The 15,222-nt window shown below is 38.7% G+C and overlaps 1 protein-coding gene and 1 long non-coding RNA gene across 8 annotated transcripts in view; both read right to left on the bottom strand.

Annotated features, from left to right (window-relative positions):
• The window catches only part of SPR (G protein-coupled sex peptide receptor), a 619,021-nt gene that overhangs the window by 308,734 nt on the left and 295,065 nt on the right, over positions 1-15,222 (bottom strand). The gene's annotated exons all lie outside the window — the stretch shown is intronic.
• LOC110837654 (uncharacterized) lies at positions 797-1,954 on the bottom strand. The gene is made up of 2 exons (XR_002545779.2): positions 1,643-1,954; positions 797-1,405 (listed from the first exon to the last, which is right to left on the bottom strand). It is a non-coding gene; the product is annotated as an uncharacterized LOC110837654 (long non-coding RNA).

The following is a 15,222-nucleotide window of genomic DNA, read 5'->3' as shown; positions in this document are numbered from 1 at the left end:
CTGTTTGGAATGGAGTAATGCAAAGTGTTTGAGAGGAAGACAGCTGCAACGTTTGCAGGTGCCTGCACTGGGAAACGTGCCAGACCGAATGACAAAGAGCATAGAGGGAGACCACGAACAGCAAACGATGAGGTTAGCCGAAATCGTTTTGATGCAATTATCAAGGAACATCGTTCCGTTTCTCAGTAGCCAGTAACAAACAAGATTGCTGTTTCACGTGAGCGAGTGAAGGATACTAAAATCTTCTTACCAGATGGTTACTGAAATGGTCACTGAGGAAATAAAACAGAACAAGATGGATATATATCCATCTTGTTCTGTTGTTTACCAACAATAATTGTTCCGTTACGATCGTAAGGCTACACTGTGCCATATTGTCACCTGGGACGAAAACTGGGTGCACAATTTCAAGACAGAAAATAAAATAAGTCAACAGAATACCGCCATAAAGTTTCGAGCCCAAAAAAAAATGTTCAAGAAGAATATTATTTTTAGTAATTTTCCAGACGTTGACGCTTTGAAATCGTAGTTTATATCAAACATTTAAAAATCCAGTTCTTACGTCAAAGAAAACGCGTCTCCGGAACAACTAAAATATATAATCGCTACGTACGGAACACATAAACACACTTGCGGGCAAAGCCTCTATCTACGCAAAATTGCACAGCAGAGAATGTCGAGAGTACGAATTCATGTCTGTTGTGGGATTCGAACACAAAATCCCAGTTTTCGAGAGGTTCTGTGGCCATTTTTAAATGAATACAGATTAGACAGACGGAAACTGAAAACTGACAAGAGCATTATTACACAGTTTTATTCAAAAGAACAAGCATAACCATAACATATTGCAGACACATGAGCAGATATGTGCGCGTTACTTAAATTAATCATAAGAAACATGATTTCAGGATCTGAATTAAATTCGACTGGCTAAGTACTGGATCTAATAGATGTTTTTTTTTTGTAAATACAGTAACGCATCTCCGGCTTATACAAATACAGAAAAAACATTTGGCTGTAACAGACAGCAAGGAACTTGTATAATTAAATTATTCATTTTTTTTAAATGCTATACATCAACACAGCGCTTAGCATTTACATTTGTATAAATTAAGCACATATAACAAGCATGTTCTGAAGAGCCCTTACATCTGGACGTTCGCCTTGTTGAAACAGTTGAGGGGAAGCTAAGAAATTGATACAATGATCTTGAGTGACACATATGAAAGATTCAAGGCTTACCAATCCCTGTCGAGAGGTGGCAGTAAATGAGCCATGCAATGACGTGGGACCTTAAACTGAGGGACGTGACACTGGGAGATCATATCGCCACTGTCGGAGTGGGGTCGATAAATGTTAAGAACTTACTTAACCTTCTCGTACACGCAAACACCAGCTGCCGTTTCTGTGGAACACAAACAACGCGCCCCTAAAGGTATATTAAAATTTTCAGTACACTTATGTTTCAATCGTATTCTTTCTTAGCTTCCATAACACACTAATCATTACATAAATTAATTTCAGATACAGAATCATATTACATATAACACTTTGTGTAGTCAGAAGAATATTGCTTTCATTAGTTATGCATTTACTACACCAGAAAAATAATTGTTTTTAAAGTTACAAAATATAGTAGTACCTGAACTTAAATTTGTTTAATTTACAATTCATTTATTATCCCGACATTTTCCTATAAACAGTGACGACAACCATCAAACACGAAATACCAGAAAGTAGTTTGCCGGTCGGAAATATAACTGTGGAATTAAAGTCACACAATTAAAGACGCTATAAATATTAAGCACAATCACACGGACTTTATAGGCCTATGTGAGCCTTCCTTATTCTAAAGAACATTCAGACAAACATCGCGACGTAAATCACCCTTGTGCTGCCATCTGCACCGGACAGACAAGTGAAATTAATGCAGGCGAACAGAAATGGAAGACGATTCAGAGCTGTCTCGGTCGGTATGACCGAAACGCGCATGCGTAGATCTAATCTTCAGCCAACACTTCTACGACACAAGGACAGACAAATTAACCTTCACGAAACGAAGATGGTCTTAGCAAATCAGAAATTGTTGCGTTGTTTTGTCTCACCAGTGCTGCCAATTATTCGACACGTCACAGTTGATAACGGATCCAAGGTCCCCAAAGAAAGGACTTGAACAGCCTTCTATATTATTCATTCTGTATTACGTCTATACAGAGGAGCGGAGATCAGTAATTTTGCCCGATTGGTTAAGCATTATTCTGCTGTTTTAGCATAATTTGGGCTGGAAATGATGTGTCTGAGTTTATTACCCATCAAAATAAATGCGGGCAACTATCAGTATGCTAGTTACAGAAAGTAAAAAAAAAAAAAACTTTCCAAGTAGTAATTTCTTCTCGTAATTTGGTAAAACTTCATAAAGGTTTTCCTGATGCCGTGAAAATTTCGTAAATAAATTAATTCATCTATCCATTCGGATCTAAGACAGGACTATCTAATGTGTTTATAAAATTAGGGCTTCTTAGTACATTTCCATGGCAACCTACAATGTCGGATGTTAGAAAGCCAGGAACAGAAACGATTATATGAAACTATCACAGTGCCCGCAGTTTTACTACAGGGAAATTCGACAAATGTTTATATTTCTTATCAGTATTTACTGCACTAAAGCTTACCACAGGCTTGATCATTCGATATGTATGAATAAATATCATAAAAATTATTATTGTTGAATCACCCTGATGACGGAAGCAGTATGACCTCCGAAACATTGATAAACATCTACCAGACTACACAGCGCAACAACCCAGAAGACAGAAATCTTCATACTCTGATGACGGACGCAGTATGACCTCCGAAACGTTGGTTAACATCGACCAGACTACACAGCGCAACAACCCAGAAGACAGAAATCTTCATAATCATCGCCCTGATGACGGAGGCAGTATGACCTTTGAAACGTTGGTTAACATCGACCAGACTACACAGCGCAACAACCCAGAAGACAGAAATATTTAAGAATTGATTTTTTGCTGTTCCAATACGTGGTTCGCCGTGAGCATGCAGCAACTTCTCTGACAACAGTGCAAGCCGTGTTGCCTATAGCAGACGTAAAACTATAGTTGACACCCGTCTGTACTTGTCTGACTGGCAAGCACTGTCATATGCAATAATACTTCTCTCCTCTTCACGAGCGGTTCGACAAATTGGATTATATTATTTGTATAAAACCCACAGTAAACTGCACGTCTCCGTCTGGAAGCTTTTAACTCAACGGGTTGTTCTTATTTTATTACTTAAAAGCATTCAGCACTCAAAATGTAAATTTCTGCGCTGAATATTATACGTACTTTGAGAACTATTCTACTCAAAATCTTGAAAACATTAATTCTTTTTCTTAAGCTTTGTTTTCTTTTTACTTCTTTCTTCACTATTCTCCTTCTTCGCCCTCTTTCTTCAATTTTTTTAACTTCTTATAATTAGTACAATTTTCTCCATTATATTCCTGATACTCGATATTCATCTTCCTCTCTTCCCTTATTATTTTCCTCTAACTAACTAACTAACTAACTCAGCAAAACAAATATCTGCTTGAGAAGCTAATAGGACGCTCAAGACATTCCCAATAATAAAAAAAAATATTGGCGTGTTAAAAATCGGCCACCACTGGTCCCTTTCCTGGGGCACATGAATGCATTTCATACCCTTTTCATATTATCTTACCATCCATGCATAGGGATTCCAAATTCTTATTTCCTTCGTAATTTCTAACCAAAGTTATCGCTTCTCTTTCGAGACCTTATTCGTAAAGTTATGTTATTCCCTTAACGTGTGAGACCGAGTTTCACACCCACACAACAAACAAATAAAATTGTCAACAGTAAAGAGCAGAAAGTGACGTGTCCCATTCAGTTCTAATCCTTTGTCTTCCTGGACCATCCTTAAGGCATATTCGGATCCACACCACACTCCGACCTTGTCCTATTTCTCAATTCCCTCCGTCTTCATTTCAGTTCCATAATTAATCTTCTTCTCCTACTTATTCTATCTCTCAGTGTCTTCATTTCCTCCTACCATTCATGCCTTTTATTCTATCGACGACATTACCTCGTTCATGATGTTGTTATTATAATTATCATTATTATTATTCCATCCATTTACCCGTTTATAGGGTATTTACTTCTGTATACCCGAGACGAACCTTGTCCCTAAGGTACATCCTGCAGCAGCTGTTTCCGAAATACATTTTGTTTTTAATGTGTGCTACATGTATTATAAAGTTTTACTGTTAGAGATGACTACATATTTTACGACAGCGTCTTTCGAATGCTGTATGAAGTTCCCAAAATGGCAGATTTCTGAAGTTCCCTGATGTCGTGCTCGCCCGGAATGTTGGTCAGATATTTTATAAGTGACTTGGACACAGTTCCTGTTTCTCCTGTAATTATTGGGCTTATTTTCGCTTTCACATTTCCACATTCTCTGTATTTCAATGAGAAGGTCCTTGTATTTCAAGATATTCTCCGCTTCCTAATAAATTCCTGTCAGTAGGTGTTGCTTCATTATTATTATCATAATTATTATTATTTTATTCCTTTTTCCTTAATTGTTTCTTGCGTATTTTAATTTGATTCCCGTTATTTTCTCTTTCACATTTTCAATCACATTTTTATAAATATTTGTTTTAGTACTTTTCTTGTCAATATTTTTCTAACCTTCATCTGTTTCTTTCCGTTTTTCATTTGTAGCCCTCATTTGATTTCAGTCTTTAACCTTGTTTTACAATTCTTTTCTCTCCATTCCTTCATTGTCATGTCTTCCTCTTTTATCTTTGTTTCTTTCAACTGTATCTCTTTGTTTTCTGATCGTTCATCTCACTTGCATTACCTGCTCGCTCCGCCATCTTGTACTTACAAATTCGATTACAAGTAATCGAATGGTCCGGCCACAATTTTATTGCTGAACAATTTTATTGGACCAATAAGCCTACAGGCGACCATGAAGTCTATGCTCTGTTATTTACGGAATTCAGTAGAGGGTTTCATAAAGTATGAGCGTCTTAATGGCTGGCTTGCGGTCAGCGCGACGTGTTATGGTCATTCTACTTTATGGCATTCGGCCATGTTTGTTAACGATCATAAATATTCCAAATACCTAAGATACCGATTTCTCACATTTCAACCCATTGTCTAGATTCGAACCGAATATTTTCGTAAATCTACTCTGCATGGATCTTAACTTGACCGACTTTCGACCTCCTCACATATGACATGGTTCTTAATCTCTTCAAAACATTTGGTAAAACTTCTAAGAAGCCCGTGGACAGCAAAACACACAAATACAAACGTAAACACCAATGCCTTAAGCGGGATTCGAACCAGTGTCTGAGTGATCAAACCCCACGCCAGCAGACCACGTGGCCAATGTGATTGGCTAAATTTTGCGACTAAATCACGCATTTTACAAGTAAAGTAATAATTACCAAAATTCGGAGAATAATTATTCGAAGAATTATATACGTCGAAGATAGAAAGGTTGGTAGAAAACTTCACAAAATGTGATCATTTAGGAAGCAGAATGATACAACTAAAAGGCGAATTGTGGAATTACGTGATTATATGAACGTATTTGAAGTGGCCCAGGAAAGATATGACTTCAAGGACTTTCTAATTCAGTAGCAACAGGCTAAAACGAATGAATATTTAATTATTTTACTTGTTATATGGTTTATTTAAAAACACTACAAATAACTCAGGTCATTTCTCTTTGTCGACTGTGCGTTATAACATACAAAATTATTCTTTTGGATTTGCTCTTTGTCTAATTCATAAAATTATAAAACTACGACGTTTCGGAGACTATATTCTGCTTTCATCTTCTTATGATTCTTATGATTTTATAATTCAGACGATGGACAAATTACAAAAGGACTGTGTATGATTTGAGGTTTTCACATCGATGAATCGCCCTGATGACGGCGGCAATATTATCTCCGAAACGTTGGTAAACATCTACCAGACTACACGGATCAACAACCCAGAAGACAGAAATCTTCATACTCTGATGACGGAGGCAGTATGACCTCTGAAACGTTGGTAAACATCGACCAGACTACACAGCGCAACAACCCAGAAGACAGAAATCTTCATACTCATCGCCCTGATGATGGAGGCAGTATGACCTCTGAAACGTTGGTTAACATCGACCAGACTAACAGCGCAACAACCCAGAAGACAGAAATCTTCATACTCTGATGACGGAGGCAGTATGACCTCTGAAACGTTGGTAAACATCGACCAGACTAACAGCGCAACAACCCAGAAGACAGAAATCTTCATACTCATCGCCCTGATGATGGAGGCAGTATGACCTCAGAAGCGTTGGTTAACATCGACCAGACTAACAGCGCAACAACCCAGAAGACAGAAATCTTCATACTCTGATGACGGAGGCAGTATGACCTCTGAAACGTTGGTTAACATCGACCAGACTAACAGCGCAACAACCCAGAAGACAGAAATCTTCATACTCTGATTACGGAGGCAGTATGACCTCTGAAACGTTGGTTAACATCGACCAGACTAACAGCGCAACAACCCAGAAGACAGAAATCTTCATACAAAAGGACTATTTTACAATTTTGCTCACAGCTCTTCCTGGTGTGAAAGGGTGAGCAATTTGAAGAGAGAAAGGCAGCGAATGAATAAGTGAAGACTTGGGGGGGGGGGGGGCTAGTGAGTCAACGACAGAGGATTGGGAGCTGAGGGAATGAGAAAGAACAGTCGCATATTGGAACTTGATGAAGAAGGAGGAAGCAGAATTTAAAGTGTAAGCTGTCTCCCGGACAGAATCTTCTTTGTTCCTGGGGCATCAAATTCCAGCCGTCGGTGTCCCAGTAATCTTCACCACCTTCAGTGGTGTTTTATCAATTACGGAACGTCTCCGTCACCCACTTTGCCCGCTTTCTAAAGACAGAATGTCCCGTTGACCTGCTTTAGTTTTCATCGTGAGGATTAGACATCCATTCGACTCCTCGTTCCTAGCTAAAGGGTATGCGCTCATGAGGAAAACAAAAATATTGTGCCCAGCTCCTGATTTTTTATCATCTTACTGCAGAAGTGGAAACCGCAGAAACATTGCATAAAGTAGATTCCTTACATTGTTTTCATTTGTAGTCTATTCAGCTTCAAGGATATTACAATGCTGCATGCGTAATTGTGAATTGTGTATTTCGAAGGGTGTCATAGCATGTTTTAAGGATCTATTCCAACATTTTACGGAGAATATTTAAAACCCCTAAATACCATCAGGATAGCCTCGTCCCGGACATGATAATTCAGCAAACAATAGATTCTACACTTTACTTATTGTCACGACTCTAAACATCACCAGTGCCTATTTTTAAAGTAGAACTTAAGTCTGCTATCTGCCACCTAACTGAAGACTGAGGCGGTGAGATTAACTGATTAATCGTATTTGTAATTGAAAACAGTTAACTTATTAACCCTATGTAATGCAAGCCATATGAACCAAAATCAAACATTCTTAATTACTAAACTCTTAAATATAAATGACAAATACGTACAGATTTAAAACATATGAGGATCTATTCTGCTATGAAATAACATCTAGTCAAAATTTCAGGTTTTAAAGGCGGCGAGGGTGAAAATGACTCTTCTGGGTTGTGGTGCATTCTTATTTCATCTTTAAGACGATTACCCATCACACTTATGCGCGACAACCCAGAAGACAACTATTTTCATATATTTGTTTAAATCTTGTCAGTCTAACCACAATAAAATTCCCATTAAATATTAAAATATTACAATAATTAACATTTAACATTATAATAATATATAATATTTTAATATTTAATAGGAATTTTATTGTGATTAGACTTAAAAGATTTAAACAAATTTATATTTATCACAATATGAAGCAACTTTATCATCTCAACTATTTTCATGTTACAATTGAGCGAAACCCAATTTACCGCCCAACCGTCTCCTGCTTTTAATGTGAAATTCAAATCGTTTACACAGTTTTATTCAGCTTCTTATAAAATCAGTTTTCCTCTAGTCACACCCAGTGTCTTGTTCGTATTTACGTCCACTCTTTTGATGTCGCAGAAAGTTAGGTTATAGCTCGATTTTAGCTGCAGAAAAAAGTTTCTGCATAATGTTGTTCTGTAGTATAAAGCTCAATAATTTCTAACACGTGTTTTCTAGCAATACTTACAAGTGGAACAACTAGTTCCATTTGTGAGTAGGAACTGAAATTACTGGATAGTCATTAAATCGATATGAAATGCAACATTCATTATGTAACAACACTCTATCGACTGTTAATGCTGCTTGGATTTTATGTAGAAATATTCATGTCATAAAAAGCGATCTAAATGGAGATGTAATGCCGTTTTCAATGTGTCAGGAAGATACATAGGTAGCCAGGAGCATCGGCGTTCTGTTGAATATTTATCAATTCTTTCTCGTCTCATTTCGTGCAGGGGTGTGTCTGCAACCGTGTGTGAAGCAAAGCCTATAAATATGGTTTACGAAACTAGGTCAACGTCCGGTTAACTGCAAAATGAGTTATTTTATATGTATATTTAATAAGAACATATTTCCGCTTATATCCAACTAAGGTTCTCAACCCGTCGACCGTGGGCAATACACGGCCAATAGATGAATTTTGTAGGACTTGAATGTGTATTTTTTTTGTAATATTGTATCAACTGTGTTGTACAAAATAGTTACTTGATGGCAGAAATTCAAGTTTAATTAATGACACCAAGTGATAGCATCTATTGCGTCAAATCAAGATCTTGTACTCGTCTTACTAATGAACACTGGACGGAATGTGTGTGAATCATAACAACAGAAAGTAACTCCGTTACTGAAATATTAAAGACGTGTCAAATTCCCCATTAATAATTATTTTGATAAAGAAAAATGTAATAAATTGGACTCCCGGGACATGATACGATATATAAACATAGTCCTAGATATATGATGTGAAGCTTTCAAGACGGCTTTCATTAATAAAGTCTTCTCGGGCTGTCAGCCGTGTTAGATGGTGATTACTCGCCGACGTTTCGAGGAACATCTCTGTCCTCATTTTCAAGGCTGTTGATTATGTAGCTACGAGCCACATAGCCCGAGAAGACCTTATTAATGGTCCTAGATCTCAAACAACACAAAGGACCTGATTCACGCCGTGTGGAGATCTACCTCCGTCATCTACAAGTCTCCACGGTGCTAATTTTATAGGTATCTATTGAAGTACCACAACTTTTTATAGCAATTGAACATAATACTATGAAGATGTATTATGGAATAGGGATATATTTCATGCTTTATATATCTCGGCATTAGATGAAGGAAATATGATCAGAATGCCACGGTGGTCTAGCGGTTAGAACGCTGGCCTTGTAATCCTGGGGTCTCGGGTTCAATTCCCGGCGGTGTCCGAATTTATAACTTGTGTTGGGCAAGGCCGTGGTCTAGGCAACACGGAGTTTTCCTCCGTGGCATCCCAACAATTACTCCATTCACACACAGAAGAAGGCAATGACAAACCACTTCTGGATCATCTGCCAAGAACGTATATGAACAGGTCCCAGTCCGAGAAAAGGATGGAAGGATCCTGTTCATATGGACCTGTCGTCAGACAGAACACTAATAATAATATGATCAGCTTAATGCTTCGGGCGATTTATTTCAAGAACCCTTTAGACAGAATGAGAGACAATTACAGTAGTCGGTCCTGCAATTTCGTAAACTTGTTTTTTCTCTGAAGTCATTAGGCCTACCATGGCAACGTCTCAGAGTGCACTTATAATTATGTAGTAAGCTACATTGTTTTAAATTTGGACAGCTATATCTCTGAACGTTCCCTAATCCCGTGCAGCTATTGCATACACTTTTCGCCGAATAAAAATTCAGTTTTTAAACTCCCTTTGATTCAACAGTTAATTTATATTGCTTCTGAAGTTGTTCTGTTCTGCCGCCAGTTAGCGTTGTATCGAGTTGCATCCGTTGCGCCGCGTAGCGACAAAGTGATTCCAGAGCGTGACGGATAACTGAGCTGAATTATAGCTCATCATTTGTTTACTATTTTAGTTCGTGTAATGCCTGCTAGATGCGCATTGGTTTCGTCACCATGGCGACGCACGAACAAAGGCGCATGGGTCCTTAATTTTAATGCTGGAAGCTTTACAACTTTGTAGTTGATGTTTTAAAAGTTTTAGTCTTTCGTGTCGGCTCTAATGGCTTTAATGCATATTTCATTTGTCGGTTCGCTATCACAAATAACGCGTAACGAGAGTTTGACGCGTGAAGCCAAGAAACAAATGCAATCTGTGACAATGGCGCGTGGATGCCCCAACTGGAGCTTATTGCTGTCAGTAAAATGTCGGTCTTGTGCCTCTTTTCATGAGTCTCCACAAGTAGACCTACGTTCATATCTTTCGCCCATGTTATCCCTTGATTTAATTACAATTGTGTTGTGTACGGCGCACAGATTATAAAACTCCTCATTATTTACGTAATTTTCATATTGATTCTTCTTTATTGAGCCCAAATGTTCTAATTAGCACTCATTTCTCAAGCAAATTAGATCTGTAAATTAAATATGAAAGTCTGTGACAATGGTAAAAGTAAAGTAAAGTTTGTCGCACTATACGCCATGTAGGCGTTTGGGGTGAGAGGAGGTATAGCTCCTCTCTTCCTTCACCTCGGCACTAGACGGGGGTGAGTGGTCAGCATCACGCCCCGGCCGGCTTTACCCCCGGGAAAGGACCCCGGTACCCATTGTGGAGGAGTTTGGGTGGGCCCCAGAGTCGGTCTGGACGCAGAGGCTAGAGGAAAAATCCTCCGCCCCCGTCGGGGATCGAACTCCGATCGTCCAGCCCGTAGCTAGTCACCATACTAACTGAGCTATCCCGGCTCATTCTGTGACAATTGTACATTATTAAAATTAAAAACAACCTGGACATTATGCATTGTCTTAATATCTGGACTAGATAAGGACTGGCTTTGTCCGTTGGGCACAATAGAGCAGGTTTTATATGACGTCTTTCCAATTTTCCTAAGGAAATTAGCTACAAAACTAAAAAAGAGACAGAAAGAAGTAATTATAGAAGATGGACAGAACAGAATTGTATCTGAACCGTAATTTAATTTTCATATTTTTAACAGCAGACACAATAACGGGGCAGACTGCCCTTCCAGCTGGTAACATACGAGTATGACACTTCACGACATAAACACAACTTCAGGAGACAGACATTTATTTACAATCCAAAATGTCTCTGCCATTAGCAATTGCCTCAGATACAACGAGTGTGTTACTTGGAAAGCAGAGACGCACTCAACTTTTCTTTTGGAACAGTAGAGCATCAATCATACTCCCACGTGAGACAAAAAGTTGGGCAGTGTCACGTCGTCATGACAACAAAACAAAGAGCGAACGCCCACATTCCGCATTACCTTGTTTACAAGCACCTGCAAACTTCAGTTATAACCACGAAGCAGGAGACAGACTAGTTTAGTTGGTGAAGTAGTGACTACGTTCTAAATGATGGCGGTTCGATTCGAGGCCATAATTATTTTCTTCGTCTTCGCCACGATGTTTTGACCGCTCCAGGCCCCACTAAACTTCGTATCCAGTGTTTATAGGGGTCTCTTTTCTTTGGCCTAAAGCGAGAAGCTGATTATTTATCTCAATCTAGTACCAACGTTGAGATGAATGCATTCCCCCATAAGTCGTCATATTGTGACGCTTAATTAAGGATTACCGCCACGGTGGTCTAGCGGTTAGAACGCTGGCCTTGTAATCCTGGGGTCTCGGGTTCGATTCCCGGCGGTGCCCGAATTTATAACTTGTGTTGGGCAAGGCCGTGGTCTAGGCAACACGGAGTTTTCCTCAGGGGGCTTCCCCGGTTTCTCCGTGGCATTCCAACAATTACTCCATTCACACACAGAAGAAGGCAATGGCAAACCACTTCTGGATCATCTGCCAAGAACGTATATGAACAGGTCCCAGTCCGAAAAAAGGATGGAAGGATCCTGTTCATATGGACCTGTCGTCAGACAGAACACTAAATAATATTAAGATGAGGTGGTCTAGCAGTTAGAACACTGCCCTTGTAATCCTGGGGTCTCGGGTTCGATTCCCGGCGGTGCCCGAATTTATAACTTGTGTTGGGCAAGGCCGTGGTCTAGGCAACACGGAGTTTTCCTCCGTGGCATCCCAACAATTACTCCATTCACACACAGAAGAAGGCAATGGCAAACCACTTCTGGATCATCTGCCAAGAACGTATATGAACAGGTCCCAGTCCGAGAAAAGGATGGAAGGATCCTGTTCATATGGACCTGTCGTCAGACAGAACACTAATAATAATAATAATAATAAATTAAGGATACAGACATCATCTTATTAGTCCCCGGGTTATGTCAGTACCATACAGGGGTATATGAATTCGGCAAATCTCGGTTTACGAACGTTCGCTATAACGAAAGTCATAATTCATTCAAAATTTCTTAAAGTCGCCAATAGAAAAAATTTCTCATAAAACGAAATGCCAAACGTATAGTGATCATAATTGTAATATTTAAATAAATAAACTTTTAAAAAATATATTTATTACAATAATTATCAGAAAATTATTGTATAATAATTATACTAAACTGTTCTTGATTAATAAAACTAATCTTTTCTTATTTAATTTTACGTTACGTATCGTATACGATAAACCGTAAATCATATATACATTATAATAAAACATTTTGTATAGATCATTCGATGTTTAATGCATGGTTTTAATGCTTTAAAATGACTGCTAACGTACACGATACGTATCGAAAAAGCTCAGGAATGCATGATACACATAACGAACAAAAACGTATAACGAACAACAACTTGGCAAAGAACTCGTTCGTAAACCGAGAGTTTCCTTTAATTTTTTTTTATTTGTTTCCATCATGGCTCCGAACGTAGACACCAAACCACTGGTCAAAGCGAAAAGAATACCAATCCGGAGTCAGAGGTGGATATGAACAGTCTACGTTGTACAGCAGAGTGAAGTTTACTGTCACTCACGTAGATAAAAATTGTTAGTTTCCTGTTAAGCCAGTTTCATTATTTAAATTAATTTTACTTACTTAAGTTACCAAAATACCTACATATGATTATAATATTTATGTATTTATTCGTTTATATATTTCAGACTGAAAATGTGTTGGGTAGAGAGAATTTTGAGTGGCTAAGAGTAAATATAAAGATAATATTAAAATTAACCCTAAAGGATGATGGTCGGGTATGTAATTGAAAATAGCAAAAATTCGTGATCACAGTGAGAAATTTTGTCGTTCAGTAAAACGAATGACCATATTATTTAGTTATGTTTACTAAACGCCATTTATATTAACTGCGAAGTTACACTGGATTGACGGACGAAAAACCACGAAGTATATTGGACACCATACACGATGAAGGACTCATGACAAAATTAAAGGCACGTATGTAGAGCCTATCTGTGAGTCTCATTCAACAGTAAATAACGTCTTAACGCCTGTGACTTTCTGGGGTTCCCTCACAACCGAATTTATTACGGGCACCAGGATTCCAAAGTGTGGTCTCTAGAAGCGAAGTCCAAGTTGAACTTTGACCATTTAGTTTCGTGCCAAGTGAAGATACCCGTAGGATCAATACGGACCGGCCGGACAGCACAAATGGCGGTCTTGTATTTCCGCGAGTACACTACCTTGTAAGTGGAGTCAGTATAGACCGCAAAGTTCAATCTCCTCGTATGTCCTTCTTTCTCCCAAATTTGTATCGCCTCATGTCAATTCAGTCAATGGTAAGCATATCTTACACACGCCCATCCTCTAAATTAATTTTAAATATCTATCTCAGTCAATGAGGCGACATGAATTTGCTGGATTACCGACGTTCGAATCCCGTGTCCGACACCGAGTCTCCTATCCAGTGGAAGAGTGTGACTTGTTCGAAAGTGTTAGCCAAATCTCGAGGTAAGAGTCGTGATTATTTTGACAGTTCAATATAAACATCACACTTCATCTTCCGTGATACAAGACCACAGGTCATAACACGGTGTTAGCCATGCTAACAAGGTTAACATGAACGTTTCACTTCTGTTCGTTTAGGATGTGTGCACGGTGTAAAGCGACCTGCGTTGCTCACACAGCTTCATCCAACGCCAAGGTTAAGATGCCCGGAGCTTCAAGACATTTGAAAGAAACAGCTGAATCAACTTAATAGGTCCTCTGGGTATGAACGATGTGTAGACTTGAAGATGGAAGCAACATATTTCTCCGAAACGTTAGTATCTACCTACAGGACCACGCGGTGTTAATACCAATGTCGATTTTTATAGCCTTCAGAACCTCAAATCTCATTCATAGGTATTAATTAGCGTTTAATGAGATGACAGTTATGTTAGTTTAGTTATAATCATTGTTTCGGGAAATAAGAGTGATCTATTTCAATGTTATTATCTGAGCATTCACCTGGAACGACTGAGGAAATCTACGAAAATTCACAATGTCAGAATAGTCTCTTTACATATCGAGATTTAAACACATGGTCCTCAACACATGAGTGCAGATGTACTGACCTTTATCTTGGGTCAGATCCGATAGGTGGAGAAGATGATGGTAAACCATAACTACCACGTCACGAAATTGCTGAAAGAACGTAAAGATTACTTTATATTCTTTCAACTGTTATCACTTCAACAATTTTCAGCCTTTCCAAAGCCAATTTCAAGCACTATATAATTTCAATCGAGTCCTTCTTTCGATAAGGTTTTTCTCGTTCGTAAACTGATTTTACTCCAACTGTTTGAACAGCGGAATCCTTCAGCCACAAATCACTTTAACTGCCACACTCCACAGACGTTTCAGATAAGGAAGGACAAATGGCACATCCTTAACGTTCCCACTTTATGAACTTTAACGAGCGCTTTCGTAACAGACAGAGAGACTGACCAAGTCGACGCACAGATTTTTACTTGTCAGAGAATAATGTTTCTTTCTGTGCGTACACATGGGCTATAACTCGTGCCGGAATTTGTCGCGGTCCTTCCTAATGAATCACACCAGATGTCTCTCTATGTTTCCGGCCACAAAAACAAGAACATCGCGTCCCACGCTACAAATGATAAATGGCACAAAACGCGAACGAAGCGAAACTCAGCTG

The sequence above is a fragment of the Zootermopsis nevadensis genome, unplaced genomic scaffold, assembly GCF_977971745.1.
Source record: "Zootermopsis nevadensis isolate Lab colony 2312 unplaced genomic scaffold, Znev_1.0 Znev_ptg000022l, whole genome shotgun sequence".
Taxonomy (NCBI): Eukaryota; Metazoa; Arthropoda; class Insecta; order Blattodea; family Termopsidae; genus Zootermopsis; species Zootermopsis nevadensis.
Note: the sequence above shows the minus strand (reverse complement) of the source record. Positions and strands in the feature narration are given on the sequence as shown.